This window comes from Trichomycterus rosablanca, chromosome 5 (genome assembly GCF_030014385.1).
Source record: "Trichomycterus rosablanca isolate fTriRos1 chromosome 5, fTriRos1.hap1, whole genome shotgun sequence".
Lineage (NCBI taxonomy): Eukaryota > Metazoa > Chordata > Actinopteri > Siluriformes > Trichomycteridae > Trichomycterus > Trichomycterus rosablanca.
The window spans coordinates 45,360,060-45,374,963 of NC_085992.1; positions in this window are offsets into that span (position 1 = coordinate 45,360,060).

Consider the following 14,904-nt stretch of genomic DNA (forward strand, 5'->3'; position numbering starts at 1 on the left):
GTTATGGCTGATCAGTGTATATCTGTCTGTCTGTGTATTTGTAGCTCGCATATTTGTAGTACAGAATAAGATAAAAACTAAATAAGATGACATCAATCTCTAAACAAATATTTAATAATTAATTGTTTTTTTAATTAATAACATATAAATATTAGACAGACAGGGTAATAAAGCTTTGATTGTATTTTGACCGCTGCTATTTTCACCACACTGATATAGAGGAGCTATTTTTATTCTTCTCCGTCTAATAAATGCATTTGCAGCTTTCACCACTTGATTTTAGTATCTGAGGAAGTGCTTTAAAGCTGACATGCTGTTTCTTCTGGCTGTCAGAGCTGAGGCAAGCATGCATGTGTGACTGAGAGAAACCGGAATACAGAAATACTGAAAAAAGTGTGATTATGCTCACTTTTAACACAGAGGTGAAAATGTAGGAAACAGCCAGACTGCACACATCAGCAGTCAGCAGCCATGATTGTTGTGGCAGTTCAGAAAAATGGGTTCACCTGAATGCTAAATACATTTTCTCCAGTATCTCAGCTCCACGTGGTGCTGCTCCATCTGCAGCCCTGACTCACGCAGAAGTTTTGAATACTCAAAAGTGCTATTTCAGAAAAATAATAATAAAACTAACAGCACATACAACATAAGAGAAGTGATAAAGCTATTAAGATGACAGTTTTATGTTTTAAAATCTGTTTAATTCTCCAGTATTGCCTTTTAAACATTTAAAGCATGTAATGGTGGATGCCAACAATTGTAGCAAGGATACAGTTTACGTTCTCCTAACTACACCAAAATAGACTGTGGACAAATGTATGTGGACACTAGAACATTCCATTCTGATACCATTAGCATTAGTTTAAAATTGCCTTCAAATTAATTACATTTCATTCATTTTCTTAACCACTTATCCAATTAGTGTCGCAGGGTGGTGCTGGAGCCTATCCCAGCTTTTCAATGGGCACAAGGCACACAGTAATACCCTGGACGGGGCGCCAGTCCATCGCAGGGCAGACACACATAGACACATACACACACCCATTCACTTACAGTATAGGGCAATTCAGTGTCTCCAATTAACCTGACTGCATGTTTTTGGACTGTGGGAGGAAACCCACAGACACAGGGAGAACATGCAAACTCTGCACAGAAAGGACCCGGACCACCCCGCCTGGGGATTGAACCCATGACCTTCTTGCTGTGAGGCGACAGTGCTACCCACTAAGCCACCATGCCGCATTAATTACATTTAATCAAATCAATTTGTGTTTGTGTTAATTAAAAAACACACAAACATCATCTTAAAGCGTATAAGAGCTGATGTTGGTCACTATTGCAGAAGGTTCTTTCTTATAAAGGATGTGTTAGCCTATTTTTTATTAGTTGACAAAACATGGAATTTTACCAGATGTGTCAACCTTTTCAGTCTCTATTAAATTCAAAAGGGTTTTAAATCTCCAGTAAAATAATCTTCAATATTTAAATATTAACTTTGTGTCTTTCACCTATCAATAATGAAGCAGTTAATCCACCTACTTGCATTTTTGGTGGGTGAGAAAAGCACAAGTACCCAAATAAAACACAAAAAGAAACAGGAGGAACAGCAGAACCCATCGCAGACAGTGACCCATGGTAAGTATCCCAGATCTGCAGAGCCTGTGTTGCTGTGCATCTACTATTTTAACTGCACCAAATTCACCATACAAATAATGTACAACATTTTATGTTAGAGTGGTACCTTGTAACTCAACGTCCCCTAAACTCAAAGTCTTTGAAACTTGATGCTCTTCAATGAGAAATGTTTACCCTTAAACTCAACGTGTTCAGTTTGTTTTGTATTTATTTAATTTTAAATTAACAATGAACAGTTGCTTTGTTCAGCGCTTGGCTTGAGCGGTCTTGTAAAACATCATCAAAGTGCGGATATGAGACGAATCTGCATTTGTGTGGAATAACCAACAAATTCACTCTGAAAGCTCCACATGTATCTGTGCTGGATTAGCTGGATTTTCCTCACTGTTTCACTTTTAAACTTGTGTTACAGCTCTTGAGATTGAGTTTCAAGGTACCACTGTATGTCATAAACTTAAGATGTTTGTTTGTTTATTAGGATTTTAACGTTTTAATGTTTTACACTTTGATTACATTGATGACAGAAACATTAGTTACTCATTACACAAGATTCATCATTTCACAAGGTTATATCGAACACAGACATGGACACTTTAGTGTCTCCAATTCACCTCACTTGCACGTCTTTGGACTGTGGGAGAAAACCGGAGCACCTAGAGGAAACCCACGCAGACACGGGGAGAACATGCAAACTCCACGCAGAAAGGACCCGGACCGCCCCACCTGAGGATTGAACCCAGGACCTTCTTGCTCATAAACTTAAGACATTTTAAGAAGGCTACATTGGTATAAAAATACATTCATCTCATAAGCAGTGAAACTTCTCTGTTACTGTGTGTTCAGCTCTGTTTACTTGCTTGCTAAAGCTCTTCATGCTCAATAAAGCAAAATCATGTTTATAAATGCACATTAAAGCAAATTTCTTTGTATGAAAGATATTTTTTCTTCTTCTTTGATTTTTTTTTACGTTTTACCTCCATTTAGCAGTCTCCCCAAAGGCCAAATACAATGCTTTTACATGAATTACCTTTTGATTAATGGAGCTGTATTCATTACTTTGGTCTTACACTAATTAGAAATAAAACTCACTACTCATGATATACAGACAGAATCATTTTTGCCCAACAGGCATCAGAGTCTTTCGGCTTCCCGCTGATGCCCTTCTGATGCCCACCTGAGAGCCGAACCAATAGGACAGGCTCCTCACAATAGGACAGGCTCCAATAGAAACAGAGTAATGAAGAAAAAATGTTTGTTTTTTATTTCTGAAATTGAATATTGCATCAAGTATCCATCCAGTTCCTGATTTTTTTCTCACTCCTCACAGATGTAGGTTTTTTTAAACAATACTTAAATGTGAGGTTGTCAAATTTCCAGAGGGTTGTGGATGTGTTGACAACTGTTTTGTGAGCATTTAGATTCATTTTGTCATATTTATTTAATAATCAGTTGAAATCAAAATGATATTAGCTTTAAATTTGTTGCTTCTGAGATCAAAAATTTAAACACTGATGAACCTTTTTATTAAACTAATCTTTTATACTACAATCATTTATAGGAATGTAACGACACACTCTACCCACGATGCGATATGATTCACGATACTGGGTTCACAATACAATTTTTCCCGATTTATTAAACTGAAATTGAAGACAAAATATGACAAAGCTTCCTTTTATTATTTCTCTTAAAAAAGGAAATAAAATACTGTATTTGTGCTTATCTTTTATTTATCTAAAAATTGTCTAAAAACTCTAAAAAACTGTCTTGTAGTGCATCGTTACATCCCTAATCATTTATAATATAATCATTTATACTATAATCATTTATACTGTAATTATTTATACTATAATCATTTATATTATACTATAATCATTTATACTGTAATTATTTATACTATTATCATTTTATAGTCATAAATTACGGTAGCCCGCTAGAGCTGGGAACAGGGTTCGAATCCCCGGTGCTATCTGCCAGTTAGACATCTACATACAGACATAATTGGCTATGTCTGAGGGCAGGGTAAGGGGGGTGGCCAAGGCTCTTTTAGAAGATATTGACTGTTAAAAATCTACACATTTCACTTGACAAATTTCAGTGCCAGTTCTGGTTAAGAGACACTAGGTGGCGGTAAACCCAAGTTTCAGATACAATTGCTCTCGGAGGAAACCCACACAGACAAAAAGAGAACATGCAAACTCCACACAGAAAGGACCCAGTCTGCTCTACCTGGGGATCAAACCCGGGACCTTCTTGTGTTGAGGCGACAGTGATATTGAAATACAAAAATATTATATTTTAAACATCTTATAATTCAGCATATTTTGGAGAAATTATGTTAAATTCAGCAGAAACAACTGGCCATATCTGAAGGAGGGAAGACAGGATTAAAATTCATCTTCTTTTAACTAAAACATGAACTTCAGTGACATCCCAATCGCTGACCCCGCTCTGTCATTTTACGTGGCCTACTATTTTGTGGCTGAGTTACTGTCATTCCCAATCACTTCCACTTTGTTATAATACCACTGACAGTTGACTGTGCATGCCTAGGTGCTGAATTCAATCGTTTGGATTGGTAAATGAATACTTTCGGTAATATAGTGTATTTAATGGAATAACAATAAATGCATCATATTAACAACAGCAAAAGATCAGCAAGTTTTATTTCAAAGCAAGTAGTCAATTCTAATTGCAAAGATCGTGTTGTGTGAACTAGGCATAAGGTGTCAGCATGAGTGGTTGGAAAATACAGAGAGCATAGCATGATCCTCCATACATGTTAGAGGGTCTTTGTAGGAATCCACCACCGGGCAGTTTGTTTGTTTATTAGGATTTTATGTCATGTTCCACACCTTGGTTACATTCATGATAGAAACGGTAGTTACTCATTACACACAAGATTAATCAGTTCACAAGGTTATATCAAACACAGTCATGGACAATTTTGTATCTCCAGTTCACCTCACTTGCATGTCTTTGGACTGTGGGAGGAAAACGGAGCACCCGGAGTAAACCACCCCAGGACCACTACACCTGGGGATCAAACCCAGGACCTTATTGCTGTGAGGTGACAGTGCTACCCATTTAGCCACCGTGCCGCCCCACTGGGCAGTTAAAAAAGTCGTTGGTGTTGATGGCTTCATATGAGAGAGTGTCCGAGAGAGAAAGTGACTAAATTAGGAGAAAAAGTAGTCAAAAAAGTTTAATTTTTTTAATTTTAACATGAATTAATTAAAGCTAATTGGTAAAACTTTCTTTTTAAACGGTGACCAAAGTAAGACTTTGAACCCATGTACTGCCTTGAAGAATCACAAGCTTTTCCTCCCGGTGTTTCACTCTTAAAAGTTTAGTTCAAGGTAAAGTCAAGGGACAACATGCACAATTATACAATTATGAACTGAGCACACCTGCTCCTCAGGAAAGCTCCCAAATCTGAGGAAATCTTCTCCTTTGAATGTTTCCTCACAAGCCTCACAAAATTACCCAAAGATTTCCATCAGGGGAAGAAAGACGTGAACTTTTTTTCCTTTCTTTCTTTTTTATGTCAATACCTCAAGCTTTGCTGTTCCTTTGGCACTGAGATCTGCTTAACCACCGGCCTGGGCAACACGACAGAGAAGAAGAAACGGTAAGCGCCACCGCTGACAATTTTCTCGTTCCTTTACTCGCTTGTCAGACTCTCTTTTCTGGACACCTGTTTGATTCTGACAGCTGTACATCGCTGATTTTTCGAATGAAAGCAGATTTGCTGATGAAATGTTAATGAATTAGGTTCCCCCTGCTGCTTTTTTACTATGGGCCGCCAGTTTTGAACATTTTCTGTGCCCCCAAATTCCACTGTTTGCGATGAATTAATAATGGCCGTCTTGTCACTGAAGTATCAGTTCTTCTTTAATCAGCATGCTGGTTTCTAAAGTTATTTAAAAGTAAAAGTGTTCTTTTTTTCACTTGAGTCAGAACAATTAGAAACTTAGCGAGCACTGACACTTATTGAAGCATGTGTAGGCCTGTGGATATCCTGCCTTCAACTTTGTCCAGTTTTTGAAAAAAAATGAATATACAATTTAAAAACTCAAGAAATAGAATTAAAGATCAGAAGTAAAAATAAAAGAGCCACATTTCATTGTCTCAAAACAGAATCACTAAAAACACTTGTGTGTGATATTTTAATGAGTCAAATATTTAAGTCAACAAGAGTTATTAACATGTTTTATTTAAAATTACACTTTATTCATTATATCCAAAGGAATTTACAAGTTAGACACTATCAGATTTAAGTATAGAGATATTAAAAAAGGGGGGGCGGGCACAGTGGCTTGGTGGGTAGCACTGTCATCCCACAGCAGGAAGATCCTGGGTTCGATTACCAGACGGAGCAATGCAGGTCCTTTCTGTGTGGAGTTTGCCTGTTCTCCCCATGTCTGAGTGGGGAGACACAGGGATAACAGGTATGTGTGTGTGTGTGTGTGTGTGCGTGTGCGTGTGCGTGTGCGTGTGCGTGTGCGTGTGCGTGTGTGTGTGTGTGTGTGTGTGTGAATGTGTATTTGCCCTGTGACTGGCAACCTGTCCAGGGTGTTTCCTGCCTTTTGCCCAGTAAATCGGACCCAGCGTGACCCTAAATCAGATAAAGTGGTGGTAAAACAACCACTTGCGGGTTGCGGTGCGTCTGATTCACTGGACAAAAGCTATTAATTATATCTAGATAAAACAAAAACACCACAGCAAACTATATTTCTTCACTCAGAGAAACACTTGTTTACATCTAAATTTTGATACATTTCATATACTGTATTAAACAAGGTGAACTGTCGTACAAACTGGTAGGGGCTGCGGATTACACCATCATGCCCACTTGCCATTATGGGACAACTAATGGCATGGAGGCACGGACACCTGACAGTGCCGGTTCCTTAATTCGGCACTTCAAGGGCAGTCTACAGTATGCACCTTATTTAGGAGTAATACATTACAATGGCAGGTCATTCGGGTCATCCAGCTCAGTGCTGAGCCCCCCGATTTCCTGCCTCTTTGTTTTGTGTGTGCAATTATTTTGTTTGTGAGGCCAATAATCCTGTCTGAAGGTCTTATTCTTGGACCTTAGTATTATACTGTAATTGGTTTTTGAATATTGCCATAACAAGGGTACTGCCCAAGATACAAGCTGCAAGTGGGGGCATTCCTATTATGTGGGAACAGAACTAAATACAGTAAGTTTATGCTAAATGGTTTTCTGTCGCTGTACAAAACTACTAGAAAAGAAAAAAAACTTTTCTGCAGAAAGTTACTGTATAGAAATAATTTAGCACAGAGCCACCTGAAGCCCCTACAGGTAATAGAATGGTCTAATTAGTTCCCATCAAAAATGTAATTCTTCTTCTCTTATCTGTTGGAATTACGCCTCAAGGAAGGTCAGAAAGCTAAAGGCAAAAACTAAGCTATCTGAAAATCTGAAAAATAATGTATGAAAATAGACACTATAACCTGAAGCCATGGTACATTTATATGCCTGACGTGCCGCTGACATCGATGTTGAGTCGAATTCTAATTGAATTTTTTGCCAGACGTATGTGTAAGGCTACCATTAATATGAATGCTGTCGGCCTAAATTTTTTACCAGGCCTCATGGATTTCATCCTGACCTTTCAAAAAAAGAGCTAATTAATAGGCTTTTGGAGTAATTAAGTACTTTGCTTGATATATATGAGCAGAAAAAGGAACCAGGTACAGGTTTTAGGTAAAGATTGGCATGTTAGGTTAAATACACAGACATTTCATTGCATTTCAGTGTTTACTTGATTTACACAGTCAATTATTAATTGACTGTTTTACCTCCCACTTCAATCCTGGTCAGGGTCGCAGTGGGTCTGATTAATTGGGCGAAATGTAGGAAACACCCCTGACAGGTCGGCAGTCCATCAGAGGCAAACACACACACACACACACTCTTTGGTTGGTCTGGCTGCATGTTTTTGGACTGTGGGAGGACACCGGAGCTCCCGGAGGAAACTCTCGCAGACACGGGGAGAACATGCAAACTCCACACAGAAAGGACCCGGGCCGCCCCGCCTGGGGATCGAACCCAGGACCTTCTTGCTGTGAGGCGACAGTACTACCCACCAAGCCCAAGTTGAAAAAGCATATTATTAATTGTATGTAATTAAATAATAGTAATAATAATTATTTTTTTTTTAGTGGAGACACTGAATTGCCCTATAGGTGAATGGGTGTGTGTGTGTATATGTGTGTCTGCCCTGCGATGGACTGGCGCCCCGTCAAGGGTGTTACTGTGTGCCTTGTGCCCATTGAAATGCCGGGATAGGCTCCAGCACCCCCTGCAACCCTGATTAGATAAGCAGTTAAGAAGGTGAGTGAACTTAGTAGAGATGGTTCGTTTTGCTCTTCTAGCATGACTGTGCCTCTGTGCACAAGTAAGATCCATAAAGACATGTTTGAACAAGTATGGAAGAAATCCACTCTAAAAGTCCATGGTTTTGAAATACTGTAGATTGTGAAAGCAGCTCATGGTCAGGTGTTTACATAATTTTAACCATCAACTGTAGTTAATACACTCAAAGAAGATTTGACATCACAACAGAACCTTTGTACAGTGTATTTACAAGGTCACTGGTTGTTTTGTTTATATATAACCCTACAAATGTTCTTTTGAACAGAGTGGAGGCTGCAACTGCATATTGGTACTTATGGTTTTTGAAATAGGATGGCCAACAAGGTTATGGTCAATAAGTTGTACTGCTAAATAAAGTACATTTCTGTCAGGTAAGAGTGGAAATTGCCTTCCAGGAAAACTTTCTATATTAACAAATACAATGTAAAACATTTTTACATTTCTTTAATATCTTAATTTTAAAACATTAAATTTTTAAATAACATTTTTGCCTCTATTAAAGAAAACTCACGGCTGAACTAATTTGGCAGCTTACAAGGAAACCTCATGTGCTTTATTTTATTAAGGGCAGTCCAATGCTGCAGGTTCAACTTAAAATTCACCTTTATTTTCTGTAAAAAAAAAACAAATGTGTTAGCACATCCACTTTTAGATTTAGCACATTTTCATGTATAATTACAGAGCAACAAATATAACAAAATAACATGTGATATTGGAATATTAAGAAACATTAAATATTTTGTTACATTTCGCCCTGCATACAACCCTATTAAACAACTCTAGGCCAGCCAGGCTTTCTTGTACGACACTAATGTTTTTTACCGTATAGGCACAAATTCTCATAGATGCACTTCAAAATATTGTAGAAAGCATTTTCTGAAGTCTAGAGGCTGCAACTCCAGATTAATATTAATGGTTTTAAAATGAAATGTCCAACAAGCTCATGGTCAGTTGTCAAAATACCCTTTGCAGTATAGATTTTATTTTCACAAGTCAGTTTTAGAAAACCCACAATAAAAAAAAAAAAAACATTTCAAAGATTTTTCTTTAAAAACGTGTAAGTATTTTAGTAAGTAAGTAATTTATTTATAAAGCACATTTACACCCAAAGTGCTGTACATGTTGAAACATAAAACACATATATAAAAACACAACACAAAATTTAAAACAGTAAACCAACAGAAAACACAGACCATGACATTCATTCAGAGAAAGCTAACCGGTAGAAATGCGTTTTTAATCTAGATTTAAAAACAGAAATGGAAGAAGCTGCCCTAATGTCCAGAGGTAGACTGTTCCACAACCTCGGTGCAGCAACTGCAAAGGCTCGATCACCTTTGAGCTTCAACCGTGGCACAGCTAAGAGCAATTGATCAGATGACCTAAGAGATCCGGGAGAAGGATAGGGTTGGAGCAAGTCTCATATGTAAGAAGGCGCCAATCCATATAAGGACTTAAAAACAAACAGAAGAACTTTAAATTGGATCCTGTAACTTATAGGAAGCCAGTGAAGAGATGCCAGGACCGGGGTGATGTGGTCACTCTTCTTTGTGCCTGTGAGCAGGCGTGCTGCTGCATTTTGGACTAACTGTAACCGAGCTAATGAGGACTTACTTATACCCATATACAAACTGTTTCAGTAGTCTAGGCGACAGGAAATGAGGGCATGAATTACTTTCTCCAGATCTTGTGGTGACAGAAATGATTTAATCTTAGCAATTGATCTAAGGTGAAAAAAGCTGCTTCTGAGTTAATTTGTTTATCAAATCTCAGGTCAGATCAAAGATTACCCCAAGATTCTTTACCTGTGGGTTCACATAGTCACTGTCACAGAAAAAGAACAATCACAGAAATCACTTTTTCAAGACTGCAATGATTTACTCGTCTTTTTGACCAAGCAGGTAGTCCATGACCCTGTCACCGGTTTACCACTGTTCCTTCCTTGGACCACTTTTGATAAATACTGACCACTGCAGGCCAGGAACACCCCACAAGAGCTGCAGTTTTGGAGATGCTCTGACCCAGTCGTCTAGCCATCACAATTTCCCTTTTTCTAAAACATCAACTTTGAGGATAAAATGTTTACTTGCTGCCTAATATATCCCACCCACTAACAGGAGCCGTGATGAAGAGATAATCAGTGTTATTCACTTCACCTGTCAGTGGTCATAATGTTATGCCTAATCTTTGTACATTTTAATGACGGAATATTAGGAACAGAGGCTTCATTGTGGACAGACCATGTTCTCCTGTGATTGTAATATTAAGCAACATGCATCAGAGCTATTTATCTGAATAAATCAATTAAGACGCTCATGCTAGTACCTCAGCAGGCAGACGACGACTCACTTTAATTTGAAAGCAGAAGAGATCCTGTTGTTCATGTTGTTCTTTCAACCACCTGCCTCCCTCCTCCTCCTTTAAAAGCTCACGAGTGCCACTTGTCTCCGGGTTAACAGAAACGAGAAGATATGGGCCGCCTGAATTATTCAGGCTCCCACAACACATTCACTTTTGCTTATCAAGCATGAGTTATAATTTCATTAGAAACTTTGGGCCGCGACGCCAGCTGGTTAAATATTAAACCCTTCCGCTGATCACTTTCGATTAGCCATGCCTGTAAAATTCCCTGAGATGTCAGAAGTGGTGTTTTCTCCCTCCCTCTCACGCCGAGTCTCTCTCGTTCCGTCTTTCTGTACAAAAAAAGAAACATTAGTTGATGTGAAGGAATGCTTCGATAATTGTGTGTCTCCATTTAGAATCAACAGAGGAGTGGAGGCTCCTGGGACGTTTGATGGGACCAGGGATGCAGTCTGAGGATGAAAAGTGTTGTATGGCCTCATTAGGAGTCGACTGAAGGGTGGAGCTGAGCTTGTTAACTCATTATAGAATGTCGAGCTGGAGAGTTGATTCTCAGGATGGGTTTGAGGGAAGTGTGTGAATGGAAGGAAGAGAAAGAAGGAGATGTAGGAGCTCTGAAGCTGGTTATGGTGTTTATTATTATTATTTATTTATTTATATTATATTATAAATATATATCTATATTTTTTTGTATATGCTTTAGATGTAATGTAATTCCTTTATTTGTCCTTTATAATGTTTTTTTTTTTTTTTCGCAGATCCTATAGCTTATTTAAAAGTTGGGGTTTACTACTATCTGACATGGTCACTTTTACAGATATGCATACTGTCTTTTCAGTTGTGTAAAATACTAAGCATTTTTGCTATTTACATACTTTTAACCTGAAATTGTTGTAATTAATCTGTGATTATATATGATTAAGAGAAATTGATAATAGATGCATTTTTACTAGTGGTGTCAGACCTTTGTCTATTTTTTCCCCATTGTGTCTATTTTTCCCCCAATTTTTCTCCCTAATCTAGTCGTATCCAATCACCCTGATTGCGTTACGCTTCCTCTCTACTAGGGCTGGCACTGATCCGATACTCTGTATCGGTATCGGTCCGATATTGGCCGAAATCAAGAGTAAATAACACTTAATGTAAATAACACTTAATGTAAATAAGGCTGTTGTTTCTGTGTAAAGCAAATAACACACAAAGATACGTTCCAACAGAGTGCCGTTTATTGCCACTCACTTGGCTACTACCATAACAAGGTACATCTTAATGACATCATTAACATGTGCCACTGATCTACAACTCATCCGCAACAGCAATTCAGAATTTAAAACACACTGATCTACTTCAACTTTTAGCATTTAAAAAAATCATCTACTACTGCCACATCTAAAAACACTGTTTAAACACAATAAAAATCACTTTATAAATGATAAATCGCTCACCTGAGATTGGAGCTTGGAAATCTCTCACATCCTCAACGATTAATCCATTAGTGTTGTGAAATAAAACAAACTACACCGTTTCCCGTTTAGCCACAGATGTCCTCTTCAAAATCTAGCATCTAAAAACGTGACAGAACTTTAACTTTAACTTTAACATTACTGACTGAGGAGCGCCGCAACTGACACACAACCCTTCCAACATGTGTGCAGTACCGACTGCATCTTTTCACCTGCATGAGGTGAGTTCACATGCGGATTAGCTTTGTGCACTGAGAGCCACACCCTGATCAACGCATTATTCCTCAATTCTGTGCAGGCGCCATCAATCAGCCAGTAGAGGCCATAATTGTATCAGTTATGAGGAGTCCCTGGTCCGGCTTCCCACCCTGTATATACAACAGCCAATTTTTGAATTCCCAGCCTGCAGGATGGCAGAGCTGAGATTCGAACCAACGTAAAATCTCAGCTTTGGTGTGCTAGTGTGTTCTACCGCTGGGCCACCTGAGTGCCTAGAAGTGCTACATATTACAGGCAAAAATACATATTACAAAAAAAAAGATTTATTACATACAGTAGTAGCTTACGTACTTTCTGGACCTCGTTTTGTGCACAGGAGCACGTTACTACTCAAATAGGTTCAGCTTTCCCCAAAATTGTTGCCAAAAAAAGTTGGCCTAACATTTATTTAATATTTATTCTACATTCATTCTATATAAATAATTACATTTTGCTAGCTTGTTTCATAAAGCTCACAGTTAACTTCTGTTGTTCTAATGTGTTTTGTATAGTTTACTATACATACTACACAGTTTGAACGATACAGTTGTTATGATGAAAACATCACATTACGTTATTTAATAAAAAGCACACTTGATTATCCTTCTTTTAACCTTTATGCAATATCTAACACACTGGAGCGGCATTAAATATTTACATTAGCATTAATGTTATTAAAAATAAAGAAAAGCTTGAGGATTTATTAACCTGTGGTTATATATGTACAAATTTCACCATGAATTACCAGAATATTTCTCTTTCAGTATTATTAAACCTTTTTCCATGCTAACCCATTTCCAGAGCAGCTGAATTGATTAACCCTGATTTAATATGACATTAGACGTCCCTAAATTGGCTTTAATCTTAAAATCATGGTTTAAGTCAAGGTGTAGGATAAGAGAGGTGAAGAGAAGAGAATAAAGTTTTGCCTGAAGATATTAAAATAATTTACTTTAGCATTAGGTTATAACTAATAAAGAGCTCATGCAAGAAATTTGCATTTAATTTAGCCACACTGGAGTTCAGAGCAATTATTTCTGCTTAAATGATAGTTAGTATTAATTATGTAAAACATTTTAATACTTGGAAGGCAGTGGTTGTGGCATATGTCAAAGAAATACCACATTTGATAAGTGGTAGATTTGGTATCCACCACACTGAGCATACAAGTGATATTTGGCCGCTCAGGTGGCGCAGCGGTAAAAGCACACCTGGAACCAGAGCTGGGATCTTGAATACATCGTATTGAATCTCAGCTCTGTTTGCTGGCTAAGGTTGAGCGGCCACATGAACAACGATTGGCCTGTTGTTCATATGGGCGGGACTAAGCCGGATGGGGTCTCTCTCTCTCATGACTGGTGCAATTACGACCTCTGCTGGCTGATTGATGACGCCTGCACAGAGATGAGAAAAGAGTGCTCTCAGGGTGTGTCTCTCTGTACACAACGCTAAGCTGCACTGCACTCGTCAAAGTGTAGGTGATAAGATGCATACGGCATGCTGCCCACGTGTCGGAGGGGGCGTGGGTTAGCTTTGTTCTCCTCAATCAGAGCAGGGATCGGCATTGGTGGAGAGGAAGCATGACGCAATTAGGCAATTGAACGCAAGGGAGAAAAAGGGGAGAAAGTAAGTAAGTAAGTAAGTACATTTTATTTATAAAGCACTCTTAAAACAACTTACGTTGACCAAAGTGCTGTACATCAAACAAGCATACATAAGACAACATTATGTTAAAAAAGTAAAACCAAATAAAAATACAGAGTAAGAAACAAAATAAAACAGATAAAAATAGACTAAACAATTATAATTACCACGGCTCCTCACTGTCCAAATGCCAGCTTATAAAGGTATGTTTTTAGGAGTGATTTAAAAACAGCGGCCGAAGGTGCTTGTCGAATATTAGGAGGTAGAGTGTTCCATAGCCTCGGAGCATAAACTGCAAATGCACGATCACCTTTTAGCTTCAAACGAGCCCTAGGAACAGTCAACAAATTCTGAGTGGCTGATCTTAAAGATAGCTGTGTGGTTGCGGGAGAAAGAGATAAGCCGGGGCTTGACCATTAAGCGCTTTAAAAAACAAATAAAAGCACTTTAAAATGAATAAAGAAGGAATAAAGAAAATGCATAAAGAAAATACATTTTAAAAAATTTATCGAGAATAAAAAATGTTATCAAACAATGTTTATTGGACTATGTTTGTGCCACTTTAAACATGCGTCACTGTGGTCATTTGCGCTGCTTTAACACAGCAACATTGTGTTTATACTGTATAGCGATAACACCGGTCTTTTTCCAGTTTGCGTTTGTGAGTTACAAATTACTCCAGCTGCTGCTGCTACATATTGCGAAATATAGGGTAGCCTATTTTAAATAATATTTTTTCTTTTCAAAAAGCATGAGAAATCATCACTAGACAAAATTACAGTTATTAATTGACAAATGCGTTAAAGCACGCCTTTGTCTCATCAGGCGTCTGCGCGCACGGATACGCGTTACAGGCAAAATGAGCTCAGACTCAGACTCAGGAATTTGGATGGAAAGCCCATGAACTGTACACGTCGTGGGACAATCACTGGTGTTAAATGGATCGCAATGGACTGTAGACACTTTAACATAGTTAACGATGTGGGTCTACATGATGTTATACGTGTTGCATCTAGAAATGGTTCGTTGTAGTTCCCTGAGCGCCTGTTTCCAGTGGCAGCTGGTTATGAACAGATTCTAACTTTTGCCAGATAATGTGAACAGACTTGTCATTTTGAATAACTGTCTAAAAGA